Source organism: Taudactylus pleione, unplaced genomic scaffold (genome assembly GCF_031769625.1).
Source record: "Taudactylus pleione unplaced genomic scaffold, aTauple2 ptg000296l, whole genome shotgun sequence".
Lineage (NCBI taxonomy): Eukaryota > Metazoa > Chordata > Amphibia > Anura > Myobatrachidae > Taudactylus > Taudactylus pleione.
The window spans coordinates 4725184-4743697 of NW_028284698.1; the positions used below are offsets into that span (position 1 = coordinate 4725184).

Consider the following 18514-nt stretch of genomic DNA (forward strand, 5'->3'; position numbering starts at 1 on the left):
GTAAGTCAGCACCGAGCAAATTTGCAGTACATTCATCTGACACTAAAAATTGTGTATCTATGAAAACCTGGTAGCCAATCTGCACTGTCACTGGCTTTGTCTTTTTAAGCAGCTATTTAGCACTGTCTAATCCAGTAGCAGTTTGATTGGAAATTAAATGCGGTGGGACGTATTTAGAATGAATCACTGAGGTGGTGGCCCCAGAATTGATTAAGGTTTTTATTGGGGTTGACCCTTCTATAGAGAGAGGCACTGTGCATTGTGGACCTGATGAAGTGCTCAAACTGGGATATGTGTGATTCTGGGGGTCATTTTTCTATTCTTGTTTACTCTTGTATGAGTTAAAGTTGACACATAGCTGATCAGCTAGAGGGCAATCCATTTTAAGGTGCCCCCTCTGGAGACAGTGAAAACATAAACCCTTTCTTAGGCATTTCTGAGACCTGTGGTTAGTGGCAGTATTTGGAGCAGGCTATCTGACTTTAGAGCATGCTCCCTTATTGGGCTTGTTTGTGTGCTTAGGGCCTGATTCAGACCCACTCGCGAGCGGCTGTCCGCTCGCAAGTGGGTCGATGTTATGGACTGAGCATGCGCACGACGGAGGGAGCTCCATCGTGCGCATGCGCCAGACGCGATGAGCGAAGGAAAGTCCTTCGCTCGTTGTGTCCGATCAAAGGGGGCGTGCTGTCAATGTTGATTGACAGCACGCCCCCTTTGGTGGGCGTGCCGGGGGCGTGCCTCCCTGATGGGGGCGTTCCCACGGGAACGCCTCCCGTCAGAAGCCGGCCCACTGACATCACTAGTGATGTCAGTGGGAGTGATTTTGGCTCTGATAGAGCCAAAGTCACTCCGGAGCTTGCGGTTGAAAACCTCAACCGCAGGCTCCGGCTCGCAAATTCGATGGTCGCGATGGTCTCGACCATCGCGACCATCACAATGCACGCTCGTATAGCCTGTGGGTGGTGACCCACAGCTATACGAGCGTCCAGGAGGACGCTCCATGAAAATGGAGCCCGGCCCTCATTCAGAGCGTGCGCTCTGCTCAGAGCGTACGGCTCTGAATGAGGGCCTTAGTCTGCATTACATAAATTGGTTGTGCACTCCTTTTATTTTCATTTTTTTCCTTTAAATCATCCTCAATAGCTCTTAGCACTGTGAGGAGAGCCTCTAGGGTTAGAGTGGCATGTTCTGGATGACTAACTATAAGTATATAGTCAAATTCTGGTCTAATCCTCCCAGAAATGCATTTTGAAATATTCTCTGGGCACTATGTGACCAAACCCATAATACTCATACCTTTGTCTGCACTGCTGGTAAAATTCTGTAAAGCTGGCCACACACATAGCGATATTTTACCCGATTTGGCTGATTTCAACGAATCATGATGGCAAATCATGTAAAATATGGCCAAATCGTGAGTGTCCACTCACGATCACGATGCCAATGCGCGTCCCCGCTTGTCATACATCACATCTTCAGATCTGCCGTGCTGTAGGGCAGATTTGCCAATCTGGGACACAATGTACTGGATGAACGATAGATCTTAAGTCAGATTGGACATTTTTTCCTCCAAATCATGAGTAGGATTGCTGGGGAGCTGCCGGGGGAGAGTTCATGGGAAATCGCACACATCGTGGGATCGTGTGCATATCGCTTTGTGTATGGGCACCTTAACAGTCTGGTTTCTGCCCAGAGAGGTATCCTGTGAGGGCATATTTCTAACCTGCTCTTCACAATATGCAGTGCATTTTGGGTCCACAGGGTACCACTTGGCAGCTCTTTCATTGCAGCAGCAGTTGGGGTTGCAATTCAATACCAGCAGCATAATTTACTACTGTGGCTGCTATTTGATTTGCTACATAGTTGCCTGCCGCTGCTTTAGCCATTTTATCAAGGTCCGTCCATGTGGCACTATAGAAATCCATCATGTGTGTGAACCATCTGGCAAAGCCCATTGGCTTTGTTAAAAAATATCCCAGACATAAAAACTAAGACATTTGATCAGCAGGAGACCAAGGCTTATACCATCTGACCTGTCGGCCAGGTTGGGCTAGCTGATCTCCGACTGCTTCTACTGCAGCTGTTGCCTGGGTAAACATGGGATATAATCCTTTGTTGGGGACTGGGACTGATGTCTCTGAGGATGTCCCTTCATACGAAGATGGTAGTGGGGCTGTCAGGGTTGGTGTTATCCTTCAGACTTGGAAGTGTTACACTTCTCACAAATTTTGTACTCTAATACTGTATCGTGGGACAGTCACAGCGCCAAGTATGCTTTTTGTGACTTACAAATGTATTAGCAAGACCTGAGGCTATAAGTCTGGCTGTCACCAAGGTGAGTAGCAGGCTAGGGGGATAAACAGCATATCTACAAGCATGGTAGGTTTCATTCCAGTGTGTGCCACATTTTATGCACATCTGGTCTTCTGCTGAATTACAAAAACTGCAATCAAGCTTGGGACATTTCCATCTAAGGTCCTTAGAATATACCAAGCGTGTGGATTCACAACTGGGGTAATCAAGTAAAGATATCCATCTAAATGCTTCTTCTATTTCTGCCTCTTCTTTCTCACAGAGTAAAGATTCTGTCACCCTTATCCAGTTTAACAGTTTACCCTCTAGATTGTGGGGTCATTCAGACCCACTCGCGAGCACAGGACGCTCGCAAGCGGGTCGATGTTGCCCCACTGCACATGCGCACGACGGAGGGAGCTCCGTCGTGCGCATGCGCGAGACCCGGATAGCGACGGGCTCTCCGTCGCTCCGGGTCTCGCACCAAAGGGGGCGTGCTGTCGATGTTGATTGACAGCACGCCCCCTTTGGTGGGCGTGGCTGCCAGACGGAGGCGTTCCAATGGGAACGCCTACCATCTGAAGCCGGCCCCACTGACATCACTAGTGATGTCAGTGGGAGTGATTTTGGCTCTGATAGAGCCAAAATCACTCCAGGGCTTGCGGCAGCGAGACCCTACCGCAGGGTCTCCGTCGCAAGCCCGATGGTCGCGATGGTCTTGACCATCGCGACCAACATCATGGACGCTCGCATAAGCTGTGGGTGGTCACCCACAGCTAGGCGAGCGTCCAGGAGGATGCTCCATTTTCATGGAGGAGGGCCCTGATTCAGAGCGAGCGCTCTGGTCAGAGCGTTCGGCTCTGAATCAGGCCCAGTGTCTTTTAATATACTCTCGGTATCCCTTATGTATTTGCTGCAATTTTAAGGGATGTAACATACCTCCTTGCTCAATCTGGCTGTTTTAAACAGCCAGATTCCCTCTATTCCCCCTGTTCCTAAAATCATGAGCGTTATCTCCATGGGGGAATTGTTGTCAAGGTTTTGTTTACTGTCAGAATTTCCCATACTGACACCTCTTTGGACCTGAGGTCCTTCTTTGTATTAAAAAGGGTATCAGGTGTCTGCATTCACTTAATCAATAGCAAATTCAGTGCCCTTTAATACTTCTCTCTTGACAAAATCTGGGACTAAGAAGTGATGAGACCTTCTAAAGTTAGGGCAAATATGTGAAGAATGTTTGTTATGTATATTTTTGGGCAAAGTCTCTGTTATATGAGATCAAGTTTCTCCAATTTGGCTCTGTGGGTAGTCTTTGTTAATGTGACACCCTACTGTGAGTAAGTACTCACTCCTGCCTTTCTTTATCCAATTTAGATCTTGTCTCTGATATACCCAGCATTCAGTTTTCTCTGCAATTATGCCACATAAGGTGGGACTATACAATTGTTCCTGGCCACTATGTTGCAATACAATAATACATATACATTTAGGACAGTACAAATCATTACAGCTTATATGGGGTGTTTCCATACAATACAAGACAACAAACTGTAAAACTATCATTTTAACTGTAAACATGAGACATATGGATACCTGTACCTGACACCTTGGACAGACAGTTGACTGAACCAAATTACAAGAGATCTATCCGAGTAGAAAAAAAAACTACTAACCCGGGAATTTGGAAGATGTCTGGTTATTTGGGTCAGTACGAAGGTGTCCATCCTTGGTCCAGTGTAAGGTATCTCGATGGGAACCTCCAACTGTGAAATCTGGTTCTTTGGACATCACCCAGCCCAAAGAGAGCTCTGTATATGTGTCAGGAATCAGTTGTTTTACGACCCGATCAGAGAGAATAAAAACACACAGGCAAGCGGTGATTTAAGATATTCTCTGCAATGTATTTGTTCAGTTACATTTTATAACACTTTAATAGCAGTTGGTAAAATCTCTAAACCCCCACCTACTACATATTCTGCCTAGCAATAAGATAAGCTGAAGGCTACATCTACAAGTTGTTCTTGGGGGATGCACAGCCTGGCATTGGAATGTGCACGCAGTCCTATCCTTGAGATTGCTTCTCAGAAACAGCCAGCTAAGCTGGTGAGAGCCTCTAATCTAAGCATTTCTAAACATTTATTGTCTCTTGCAAGTCATATATCTGACAGTGAAATAAGTTCATGAATAACATTTAGTACAAAATGGTACAAGATGGCTGCCGATATTACAAGATGGCGGCCAAACATACAGAATATAATGTTAACTTTATCACATGCAAATACAGAAAGATGGGTTCCTTTATATTGAGTTGCAAAAAATGCTAAATATATAATAACATAGGCCCTCATTCAGAGCCGTATGCTCTGAGCAGAGCGCACGCTCTGAATGAGGGCCGGGCTCCATTTTCATGGAGCGTCCTCCTGGACGCTCGTATAGCTGTGGGTCACCACCCACAGGCTATACGAGCGTGCTTTTTGATGGCCGCGATGGTCGAGACCATCGCGACCATCGAAATTGCGAGCCGGAGCCTGCGGTTGAGGTTTTCAACCGCAAGCTCCGGAGTGATTTTGGCTCTATCAGAGCCCAAATCACTCCCACTGACATCACTAGTGATGTCAGTGGGCCGGCTTCTGACGGGAGGCGTTCCCGTGGGAACGCCCCCGTCAGGGAGGCACGCCCCCGGCACGCCCACCAAAGGGGGCGTGCTGTCAATCAACATTGACAGCACGCCCCCTTTGATCGGACACAACGAGCGAAGGACTTTCCTTCGCTCGTCGCGTCTGGTGCATGCGCACGACGGAGCTCCCTCCGTTGTGCGCATGCTCAGTGCATAACATCGACCCACTTGCGAGCGGACAGCCGCTCGCGAGTGGGTCTGAATCAGGCCCATAATGTTTTGGGATCACGTTCCCTTTGTAAGGTATATAACGTACACTTATAAAAATGTTCTGTTTTTTTTCATTAAAACAAAAGATAATTTGTGTGAATGTACATTGTATATCTGACAAAGGGAACGCTATCCCAAAACATTATATATTTTTCTTGCATTTTCTGTGATCCAATAAATAGGTAGACATTCTTGTGATTCTGGATTCCCGAGTGTGCTACCTCTCAGTGTTTGCACCTATGTGCAATGTTTACCTTGTATCATACGATGGAGACAACATAGTAACATCAGGTTATGTTAGATCAACAATTTTTTATGAATTGATGAAACTCAAGAATTTAACCAAATACTAAACCTAGTGAAGTGGTTACCAAAATGCCTTCATTGCTCAAATACTGCAAAATGATTGCTAAGGTGTTTTCTATCTTTCATATTTGCTATTGCATTGATGTGATAAGAAATTATACTAAGCACTGCCACCAATGATAAACAAGCCCCCTAACAGGGGCGTAACTAGGTATTTGAAGGCCCCATAGCAAACATTTGTAAGGGCCCCTATGTACTACCCAATGGTGAGAAATGTATTTAACACAAGTAACTTTGACAAGGAAGATGGGCCCCCCCTCAACTCTGGGCCCCATAGCAGCTGCATCCCTTGCACACGTGGTAGTTACGCCCATGCCCCCTAATGTTGTTTCTTACTTATTACAAGCATGTTTTCTTTATGTATTAAGACACTGTGGTTGACATTTGTGACCCAGGGATGCAAATGAACTAAATAAAAAAAAATTGCTCCCCTGGCTATAAAACATTCATATTAAACAACTGCACAATGAGCAACAAGAGGTAGAGTTTCTTTACACCGAAGTGCCCAGACCTGCATCAGCTGTAATCTGACATCTGATGAGTCAGCTTGAACACCGGCTAGGCTGCTCATGGCAAGGTGATGTGAATTATTGGAGCTTGAATGGAGCATGATAGTCAGTGCCCAATGGATGGGATATTACATTTTCAATGTTGTGCAGACACTCAACATTCCCCAATCTACAATGTCACTTGTGTAATGGTAATACCACATAGGCATTACTACCCACCATGGACAGCGAAATGGATGACCATGGGAGCTAAATGATCATGATCAGCCAGAACTGAATTGTCCATAGTAACAGACAAGCAACACTTGCTCAACTCCCATCCTTATTCAATGCAGGAGGTACTAGATGCATATCCAGCAGGTCAGTGCAGCATTCTTTAGCTGCCGAGTTCCTTCAAAAACTGCGTGCAAGTGTACCTAGAAGAATTGATGCTGTTTTGAAGGCAAAGGGTGGTCACACCAAATATTGATTTGATTAAGATTTCTTTTCTGTTCATTCACTTTGCATTTTATTAATTGATAAAGAAATAAACTATTAGCACTTCTATCTTTGAAAGCATTCTTACTTTGCAGCATTTTTTCCACACCTGCCTAAAACTTTTGCACAGTATTGTACAAGTCTAACTTACTTAGCTGAATCACTTCATTTCATCTCCTTATTCAGTTTCTCTAGCTGCTTTTCCAGTAGTTTAATTAAAAGAATCGCCTGACTCAAGCTGGCGGTATCTGAACTCACTGGTAACTAATTCAAATGGTTTCAGTAGCTTGCAAAAAGAGAGAGTATTTCTCCAGTTTACTGGACTAAGGTACATTTGCTTTCCTCTCCCTATGCCATGGCTTGTTGTGTAGGTTTGGATGGTGTGTTGCTGTTCCTCCATAAACTACTTCTTGCTTCAGTTGGTGGCATGGCAAAATGAACTGTTCCTGCAGCTACTGCAATCTACTACATGTGGTCACTGATTGCCAAAAATGGACAGAACATTTTCAGACCAAAGACAGTATCTCCTGCATGCACCTTTAATTTTTTCCAGAATTCTGAACCACCAAGTTTATTGTGTTAGCAAAACATGGAACATGTTCAAATGTACCTAGTTGTAATGCTGTAACAATGTTACTGTACTTGCATTATCGGTAATGACAATCCTGAGGAGAGTCCTAGCAGGGTAAGCCATTTCTCTACAACATCACTGAGTTTTTGTAACAGGTTGACACCAGTATGCCTATTAGTGAAGCCAGTGATACAGAGAGTAGCCTTCCTGTTAATGAGCTGGCATTGTGTGTTAGATACTGCTGCTGTTGCTAAAGGTGATACATCCACCCATTACAGTCATGTAATCTTTAGTTTGAACAGTATCGCTTGTCCAGATATCTGTGGTTAAGGGGACAGTGGGTACAATGGCATTTTCTAGACTAAGAACTAGATTATTTTGACATCCCAATACAGGCGAGAAATTGCTGTTCTGGAAAAATGAAATTGAGATGGAATTTGGTAGCAGGGACACAGGACCTTAATTAACTGTCAAAAACCAGATAAATTGATGGTGGATATTGGAAACAGATCTAATGCTAGAATAGCCATCATGGCTTCAGTGATTCGCTGTGCAACTGGATGACAGCTTTCATACTTGCTTCCTCTTGCAAAGGATAGTTTCGGGAGATTGATGAAGAAGGTGTTGGTGGCAGAGATTGCATGTACTGAGATCTATCCATGCTGCTGTTAACTGATGCTGGCCTGCTTGGCATTATTTTACAGGATTTTTGAGATTTTCCTAAATAATTTGCATGAACTCGCTGCAATTTACATAACAGGGATGAGGTTCCTAGATGGTTAGCATCCCTACCTCTACTTAATTTAGCTTCACAAACAGTACAGATGACTTGTTGTCAGGATTTGGGTAAAACTAATTCTACATGAAATAGGTGACTTTTTTGGTCTCTTGCCGGGACATAACAATGTCCTTCTTATCATGAGCAAGAACTGCTGCCACTGGTGGCCTACTTTGACACAAACAAGGTCTTCATCATCAACATCCTCATTAGTGTCAGTTGCACAAATTTAGCCCTCATCCTGTTGCGCTTCCACAGTGGCGTCCTCATTTTCATGTCAACATCTTTACTTTAACTGCTGCTCATCCCCACATTTGCAGAGGGTATGGAAATGGTGGAAGGATGATTCTTTAGGAGTACAGTGTAAGAAATTCCAGACTGACACATAGCACTCATGGACACACTTAGACTCTCCTCAGGTACATGTGAAGTTTGTGTACACACAGTTTGTTCTTCAGCCTTAGTTTTTTTTGGTGAACTGACTTGCCTGTTTTAAAGGTGACACATGTAGACTTAGAGTGAGAAGGTGTTGCATGTGAGGTTTCAGAAGATGTCTGACTGTGTTTGGCCACGGCTTCCACAAAAGGCATTCTAGTGCATAAAACAGCAGTAGCAGGACCACCACTCGCAAAGGAAGGCCAAGACCTGAGCGTGCGGACTCCTCGTAATGGCACCCTAATGACATTTTTAACACAGTGCCTGAACACACAACAGTTTTATTTTAATATTTTTTAACACAGTGCCTGAGCACACAATACAGTGCCCCACAGCGCTTCTAGTAATGGCACTCTAATGACAATATTTTTCTAACAGTGCCTAAACACACAACAGTTTAATTTTAATACTTTTTAACACAGTGCCTGAACACACAATACAGTGCCTCACTACACTTCTAGTAATGGCACACTAAGTAATTTTTTAACACAGCCTGAACACACAACACAGTGCCGCACAACAAACATGTCAGATTCGGTGACAGGAAGATGATGTTTTGCCTCGTTTTGGGTCTCAAAGTTGGCGGGAAGACTCGAACCAGGCCTTGGTTTAACATTACCCCTGAGCTCGGATGTGTTCGTATTCCAGAAATCCAAACCTGCACATCTCTATTTGTAATCCCGATGTCCGTTGGTTTACTAGTAATTGAATAAAGTTCTGTTATCTCAATACAGAGAGACACAGTATAAGGACTTAAATAATAGGGTAGGTTGAAAAACAAAATTGCGAGTGCGAACCTCCAATAGTGCAGAAGAGTTGTGGGTCCATAACAGTAACTTGTGTGCAAATTTCAGGTAATTTTTACTATCCCCAGCGGGTGCTTGAAGTTTTGACAATTTGACACAAATTAGGATATTTTGTAATCAGATGAAGGCACTGTTTTGGGGCACATATTTTAGCAATTAAGTTGTTTTTAGGTGAAAATGCTTCAGTTGAACTCAGATAGATACAAACTTTCGGGGTAGACATTTAAGAGGGAGTCCGAAGGTCAAAATATTGCAGTTTTCCATGAAATGCCATGTTTGCTCCTGAGATCGACTGCCACTATTTTCAAGTATTCTGACTTATAAAATATTATTTTCTAGGAGGTAGGGAGTAGGGATTATGAATTCCTATTAATCTTTATACCCTAAAGTCGCTATTTAGCGTTGCAAGTTGCACAATAAATAATTGCTTTCCAGACTTTGAGTGTGGTTCCAAAGCACAAAAACTTATTATTATATAAAAAGCATTCAGTTACACGCCTTGATCTAAACACAATTTGTACATAAGATTATACATATACAAGGTACAGTCGATACATACGCATGCGCTCTGGATCCAGATTTCCCGGCATCAAATGTGAAACCTCCGCCAACAGAAAGAAAAAGATGACTAACTACCAGATATAGGGCCTCATTCAGAGGCGGTCGGAGGATGCAAGCGGTGCTCAGAAACTGGGCGTCCACTTGCATCCTGACCGCCCTCCTCTGTTGCAGTCATTAGGCTGTGGGTTAACACCCACAGCTCTAATGACCGCTCGGGTGATGGTCGTGATGGTCAGAGACCATCACGACCATCCAGGCTTACGACGAGACCCTAGGGTAGGGTCTCACTTGTCGTAAGCCCCGGAGAGCTTCTGGCTCTGTCAGAGCCGGAAGCTCTCCACTGACATCACTAGTGATGTCAGTGGGGCCTCCCACAAATGGCAGGCGTTCCCATGGGAATGCCTCCATTTGGGCTGCCACCCCCCCGGCCCACCTTCCAATCGGGGCGAGCTGTCAATCAACATCGACAGCTCGCCCCCTTTGGAAAGAGACCCGCTATGACCGGCGCTGTCGGTCGTAGCGGGTCTCATGCATGCGCACGAGGGAGCCGGCTCCCTCATGCGCATGCGCACTGGCAAAACATCGAGGCGGCTGTGCAGTCGTAGACCGTACGGCCGCCTCTGAATAAGGTCCATAGAGTGCTTGCATATATACCCTTACAGAGATAGGCAATACAATAGAACGAGTTGGCATAATCCCATTGGTACTTCCTCCTGGTTCTTCTGTTACGGTACAGTTCATAGGTCAGTTTGTATTGTAATAGTTCAGCCCTCCAACAGCTCTTTGTGTGCATTTTCCCACTGAAGAACAAGTCTAAACTGGCTAATAAACATTATATTACAGAGTGCATTTCAATGCCTATCTCTCTATGATCCATAACTTGCAGACGCATGTTGTGATTTCCTTGCCGATGGAACCGGAAATCTGCAAATAATCAGTGGTTTAGAATGGCACCAAACATGGTCTGCTTATCATGTACTAAACCTTAGATACCAAACATATGTATTTCACAACAGACTTGATAACGAATAAAACCTTTAATATTAACCTCAATGCTAGGGAACCTTTATGTGTAAGTATGTAGTGTGTCGCTAGTATGCGTTGTGTGTCTACGTGTTTGTGGAGTACACCATGGTACATGCTTTGCTGGGTTGTTCATATTATATGTAGTAATAAATGTACGTATTTGTATAATGAGGACTTTTAACCTGGGGTAGTGGCAGATGCACGACACTAATAATCATAACAGCGCTGTACACGAGGTATCGTGTAGACAACGCAAAATGGAGTCGTGCGTACAATGCAAAATGGCGTTGTGCAGTTAGTATTGTTACAATTTAGGTCTCAGCCAACCATCCGGCTTCGACAGTATGGATATCGGAAGCCCACCATCAAATACCATTAAAACTTTCAAATCGATGGCAACTAACCATCGTATAAAAAGTAATCTATGGTAAAAACTATTTACATGATTTGCTCATATGTTATTGTATGATATATGTAAATATCTTTATTAAAGTGTCATTATTTTATGTCCATCGGCATCTATACATATTTATTGATATTATATATTTATCATAGCGCTGCTACCCCCTTTTTTTATCCTGTATCTAGGTTTGCTAGGGTTTCACCACCCCTATTTTAGTAGCTGCTTAGGAAAATAGACCATCCCAGTGCCTGTATCACAACCTAGTTTTATCTATATATTGTAGGGGTGTGCACCGGCCACTTTTCGGGTTTTGTGTTTTGGTTATGGATCTGGATCTTTCTTCGTGTTTTGTATCTGTATTGGTTTTGCCAAAACCACCCTTCTGGGTTTTGTGTTTTGTATCTGTATTTTTTTGGAAAAAGTCATAAAAACAGGTAAAATCACAGAATTGTTTTTTTTTTCTATGCTATTATTAACCTCAATAACATTACTTTCCACTCATTTCTAGTCTATTCTGAACACTGAACACCTCACAATATTGTTTTTAGGCCAAAAGCTTTCACTGAGGTAGCTGGATGACTATGCTATGCGACACAAGTGGGCGGCACAAAGGGGGCGTGCTGTCAATCAACATCGACAGCACGCCCCCTTTGGTGCGAGACCCATAGTGACGGCTTGGCCATCACTATTCGGGTCTCGCGCATGCGCACGACGGAGCTCCCTCCGTCGTGCGCATGTGCACTAGGGCACCATCGACCCGCTTGCGAGCGCTCACGAGCGGGTCAGAATCAGGCCCTCTGTTCCCTATGGAATGAGTTTGTTAAATGGAATCAAACTCTTTGGGAGGCGGCTGAAAATTCAATTCAGATCAGGGAGCAGCCATGTCTCCGCAGAAGCACCACTCACCACAAGGAAATGGCAGTTTTACTGGAAACAGTCCATCAACACATGATCGCAGGCATGATGGCAATGGGGAGTTCACGACATACTCTGAACTTTCACCTCCTGTTCAAAACTATCAGAGATCTTACTCTTCTAAGGACAATCTTCAAAGACAAGCAAAGATGAATAACTTCTATAGGTCGGAAACCCCTCATGGATCCAGCACAGCAATGATGACCCAACCCAGTTACTCGCCATCACATTACCTGCCTCACCAAAGTCGGTACAGTCACAGATCCAATCATTCTCCCTCACACAGATATGATTCCTCTTCCAGCCATCGATCCAGTAGAAGCCATAGCTCTCATCCTTATCAAAAGGAGAGTTACCACAGTAGCAAAGACTATGGATGTGCAGGCTCAGATTAGTTCAGATTTTCGCGCCAAGTTCGGATTTTTCCCGCCAAAAATCAGGTCTCAGAAAGAGGCAAAACGTCATCTTTCCTGGACAAACATTGTCCGTGTCAACCCCTGTAGAAATTACTTTGATGAAGGGCAGCGTACAACCCACAGGACAGCCCGTGTAAAAATTAGTTTGAAGAAGGGCGGCGTACAACCCACAGGACAGCCCCTGCAAACATTAGTTTGATGAAGGGCAGCATACAACAACACACAGGACAGCCCCTGTAAAAATGTGTTTGATGAAGGGCAACATACAAGCCACAGGACAGTCTCTGTAAAAATTAGTTTGATGAAGGGCAGCATACAACCCACAGGACAGCCCCTGTAAAAATTTGTTTGATGAAGGGCAGCGTACAACACACAGGACAGCCCCTGTAAAAATTTGTTTGATGAAGGGCAGCGTACAACCCACAGGACAGCCCCTGTAAAAATTTGTTTGATGAAAGACAGCGTACAACCCACAGGACAGCCTCTGCAAAAATTAATTTGATGAAGGGCAGCATACAACAGCTGTAAAAATTATTTTGAAGAAGGGCAGCGAACAACCCACAGGACAGCCCCTGTAAGCATTAGTTTGATGAAGGGCAGCATACAACAACACACAGGACAGCCCCTGTAAAAATGTGTTTGATGAAGGGCAACGTACAAGCCACAGGACAGTCTCTGTAAAAATTAGTTTGATGAAGGGCAGCATACAACCCACAGGACAGCCCCTGTAAAAATTTGTTTGATGAAGGGCAGCGTACAACACACAGGACAGCCCCTGTAAAAATTTGTTTGATGAAGGGCAGCGTACAACCCACAGGACAGCCCCTGTAAAAATTTGTTTGATGAAAGACAGCGTACAACCCACAGGACAGCCTCTGCAAAAATTAATTTGATGAAGGGCAGCATACAACAGCTGTAAAAATGTGTTTGATGAAGGGCAACGTACAACCCACAGGACAACCCCTGTAAAAATTTGTTGGATGAAGTGCAGCGTACAACAACCCACAGGACAGCCCCTGTAAAAATTTGTTTGATGAAGGGCAGTGTACAAAAACACACAGGACAGTCCCTGTAAAAATTTGTTTGATGAAAGGCAGCGTACAACCCACAGGACAACCCCAGTGAAAATTAATTTGATGAAGAGCAGCGTACAACACCAGTAAAAAATATTTTGAAGAAGGGCAGCATACAACACACAGGACAGCCCCTGTAAGCATTAGTTTGATGAAGCGCAGCGTACAACAACACACAGAACAGTCCCTGTAAAAATTTGTTTGATGAAGAGCAGCGAACAACACACAGGACAGTCCCTGTAAACATTTGTTTGATGAAGGGCAGCATACAACCCACAGGACAGCCCCTGTAAAAAAAAATTTGATGAAGGGCAGCATACAAAAACACACAGGACAGCCCCTGTAAAAATTAGTTTGATGAAGGGCAGCGTAAGACCCACAGGACAGCCCCTGTAAAAATGTGTTTGATGAAGGACAGCGTACAACCCACAGGACAGCCCCTGTAAAAATTTGTTTGATGAAGGGCAGCATACAACCGACAGGACAGCCCCTGTAAAAATTAGTTTGATGAAGGGTAGCGTACAACAACACACAGGACAGCCCCTGTGAAAATTAGTTTGATGAAGGGTAGCATACAACAACACACAGGACAGCCCCTGTAAAAATAACACACAGGACAGCCCCTGTAAAAATTAGTTTGATGAAGGGCAGCGTACAACCCACAGGACAGCCCCTGTGAAAATTAGTTTGATGAAGGGTAGCGTACAACAACCCACAGGACAGCCCCTGTAAAAATTAGTTTGATGAAGGGCAGCGTACAACCCACAGGACAGCCCCTGTGAAAATTAGTTTGATGAAGGGCAGCGTACAACCCACAGGACAGCCCCTGTAAAAATTTGTTTGATGAAAGGCAGCGTACAACCCACAGGACAGCCCCTGCAAAAAATTTTGATGAAGGGCAGCGTACAACACACAGGACAGCCCCTGTAAAATTTAGTTTGACGAAGGGCAGCGTACAACCCACAGGACAGCCCCTGTAAAAATGTGTTTGATGAAGGGCAGCGTACAACACACAGGACAGCCCTTGTAAAAAATTTGTTTGATGAAGGGCAGCTTTTCACACTGGGGGTGTCCCCTGAAGGACAGAGCACCCCCTGGACAACATAGCACTACAGCCAGCCCTTATGGACAGGACAACAGCCAGCCCCTATATGGACAAGGACAACAGTAGCCAGCAACCTCCTATGTATATGGGCAACAGTAGCCAGCCAGCCATCCCAGCTTTTCACGTTTGGGGGTGGATGAAGAGAGCACCCCTGAAGCACAGAGCACCCCCTAGACAACACAGCACTACAGCCAGCCAGCCCCTATGGACAGGACAACAGCCAGACCCTATATGGACAAGGACAACAGTAGCCAGCCAGCTCCTATGTATTGTATATGGACAACAGTAGCCAGCCAGCCCCTATGATCAGCGTCAGCAACAGCTCCCTCCTTCCCTCTTCATAGTAGCCAGCAAGCAGTACTTTATTATCTTTTATAGCTGAGTGTAACACACAACACTCAACTCCCAGCTCCCTAAAAAATGGCGGCAATCGCGGGACCTTTATAGAATCCAAAACCCACGAGAATCCGACAGGGGGATGATGACATTTTGCCTCGATTTCAGATCCAAGCCAAGCGAGAAAACCCGAGCCGGACTCGGTTCCCGGCTTGGATCGGGGGGATTCAGATTCCGGAAATCAGGACCCGCTCATCCCTAAAATATTGTGTCGCAAATCTCTGCCTGCTTCTTCAGGCAAGTTTTATACCTTTCAATGGGAAATGGGCGAGAGGGATGGTGGTACACTACACTGAGGAAGTGGATGCAGACTCACGAAAAAATTATTCCTATATTTGTGTGCTTAACAATGATGCCTTTATGAGGGTGCACACAGGGGCGTAGAGACACCGGCCGGGCCCGTGTGAAGGGAGGCATGGCCTAATTGCAGGAGGTGTGACCACAACCTCTTGAAGAAACGTTGTATCTTCAAGTTTCCATTTGGTGTATTGAATCTTCTATGTGGAACTAATACACATCAAGTTCTATGATTGCGGCTAATATATACAACCTTTTTTTGCTCTATTTATAATCCTACTACAAATCAATTCTACATGGCACACCAAACTAGAGGCTTAGGTACCTATATGTGGTACATAAGAGCATGAAATCTATGATCTTACAGAACTGACTTGACTGATTTCTTACTTATTTAAAAAAAATAAATAAATAAATAATAATAATATATATATTGGGGACCCAGGAAAATATGCACATGTAAATACTTTTTCTGGAATGTTATGTATGTAACAAAGCGGACTCTTCCATTATGATAGTCCTACAACTACCTCTTTTTGTGTTTACCTGGGCATTCCACCTTTTTCCCTAATATCGGTGTACCTACAACCATACCATACTGGATGTGCCACTCTCATCTGATCTTGGAAGCGATACAGTATTGGGCTTGGTTAGTACTTGGATGGGAGACCACCAGGGAATACCAGGTATTGTAGGTAATATATCTAGGTGTATTGGGACACACTGGTAACACAGCAGAGGTCACCTGGATGCGGTGGGCAGGCCCATAATTATGGCCATCATTATGCTAAGAACCTCTTTGATGCAATATAGCAGTATTATTATCAGGTTTAGCATGATTAGAGTGTACACTTGCATTGTTTTCTCTTTTTCTGCTTGCAGCTATCCTATATCCAGTAACTGGCAAAATTAATCTAAGACATACTGTACTACTCCATTATTTTAGCAATATTTTAAAAGAAAGGAAAATATACTGTAAAATAAATTAAGCAGATGGACCTAAGGTGATCACAGCTGGAAGAGCAATTGGCCGTGTAGTGAATATCTGGGGCCAGGTCCAAAAAACAGAATTATTTTTTTTGTTGGGGGAGGAGGGGGTGCACACCTGTGTATGCAACAGGTAGATTAAAGGAAATTTTCAGTGGGGGTCTCTTCTGTTTATCCAGATGAGACTCAAAGGTTTTTAGGGAGAACTGCTGCCAACACCAGTTAGCTTACAATCAATCAACAAACCCACACACAGTCTGTGAGCTAGAGGAATCATGGGAGCTGGGGCTGGAGGGTATTTCCTGGACCATAGTGCACGACTATTTTGGGGAGATGAGTGTGGACAATATTTTTCATGACTATGTCCTCTAAAGTTGTTCTACTAATAACTAAAAAACAAAAGTCAATATGTATGATGATAAGCTGCTAGAATGGACATATTTACGCCAAGCTGATGAAACACATACATTTCCATTAGGGAAATACAGAATGAATGGTCATTTCTCCGATAACTCGTATGAATAAGCTCTGTTGATAAAAGTCATTAATAGTAGCATCAGATGCCTTGTGATGTATGAACAAAAATCTATCCCAAAGATAATCAGTCTTTTCATGCCAGAATTGTTTAGACATGTCCCAACCTTCACATTGACAACAAGGCAATTTTGAGAACACACTGGAGATAAATGGTGTTAATGCCGCTAAGCAAACATGGCATTTTTGTTGTACTCTGGTCATAGACGAGTCACTAAGTACCGTGATTAATCACGAATCAATGTTACCAAGCTCATTTAGAAACTATCTCCCTCTTCAAAAACAGTTAGAGGCTTGAAATTTCTAAGCTAATGCGTTTATTCAACAAGCATCATCTATATTATTAGTTCTAACCATTTGAGAATGCAGGAAATGTGCTAGCAATTAAAACAGAGTGATGTCCTCCTTGTAAACACTTTGGCACTTTTTTATCTTGCCGGATAACTGTGCAAATATATAAATGAAATAATGCATTGCAGATAAATTATGGCTAATGCAGTGTAGTTGGAAAAATAGATTTCTTTCAATAGGATGATCGGTAACAGAATATGCTCTTTATCTGTCTTGTAAATGGATGGATATTTGCCTTGATTTTTTTCTGATTAGGAACATTATTAAATCCGATATACTTTTTTTTTACTGGCACTTTTGTGACTATGCCTTATTAGTCCTACTTTTTAACAGTATTGTTTGTTGATTATTTAATTAGGCAATAGGCAGTTCCATGGTGAAGATATTTAGATCAATTACGAAAATAGGTAATGCACAGTATTCATTTCAAAGGTGTGCCAACAATAGTTGATTTTCAGAATCACAGTAACAAATTTAGGAGCGATAACATTCTGTTAACATGTAGGTGTCACGACCAGGGTTTCTCGGCATGGCGGTCGGCGGGTGATACCTGTGAGGACACTATGGCGAGAGGCATCTGGCAGTGGCGCTGGTGCCTGGTGGGGAGCATTGGCTGTGCGTGGTTCTGTGTGGGCATACTGTCACTCTGGTCTGGTTAGGCCTAGTGGTGCTTCCGTTCTGTTCTGGCATGGGCGCCGCCATCTTTCCTCCAGACATGTGGCCTAGTTGCCCTATCCTGGTGTGTCACGTGCTTCTCTCTGACCAGTCACGGCTGAGCACTGGCGATTTAAGGGAGTTCAGAGCTCCCTTGCATTGCCAGTGCAACGTGTTTCTCAGCTGCGGCTGAGAGAGAGTACCTGTGCCTTACCTGCCTACTTGTATACGCTTCTAGCATGAACCTTGCCTGCTCCAACCTGCTGGACTTACCCTGCACCCTCCATATACCTTCTCACCTGCCTGAGTACCTGAACTTGCTGTTTCCCTGCACCTTGCTTCATTTCACTCCCAGCTGGACTTCACTACCTCTGCCTGCATCAGTTACACCTCACCAAACCTGCATTCACAGTTACAGCTCATCATACTTGTATACTGGACTGTTCCTGCCTGTCACTATCTGGACATTCTCCCATTTACCCCACTACAGTAATCAAGTGCACTTTAGTGCTATACCTGAACTTTTTCATTTGCCATTCCCATTCCTCTAAGTCACTTATTAAAAACTCCACTTTTTCATTTAAATCTGCTTCTGTGTCTGCTCCTATCACCACCCGGGTCCACAACAACATCAGAACCTCACAGTAGGCCTATCAATGCACTGAGAAACTGCTA

The 18514-nt window shown here is 44.0% G+C and overlaps 1 pseudogene; it reads left to right on the forward strand.

Moving 5' to 3' along the window:
- Positions 1–15893: 15893 nt before the first annotated feature.
- On the forward strand, positions 15894–16011 carry LOC148511663 (5S ribosomal RNA; annotated as a pseudogene).
- The last annotated feature ends 2503 nt before the right edge of the window (positions 16012–18514 follow it).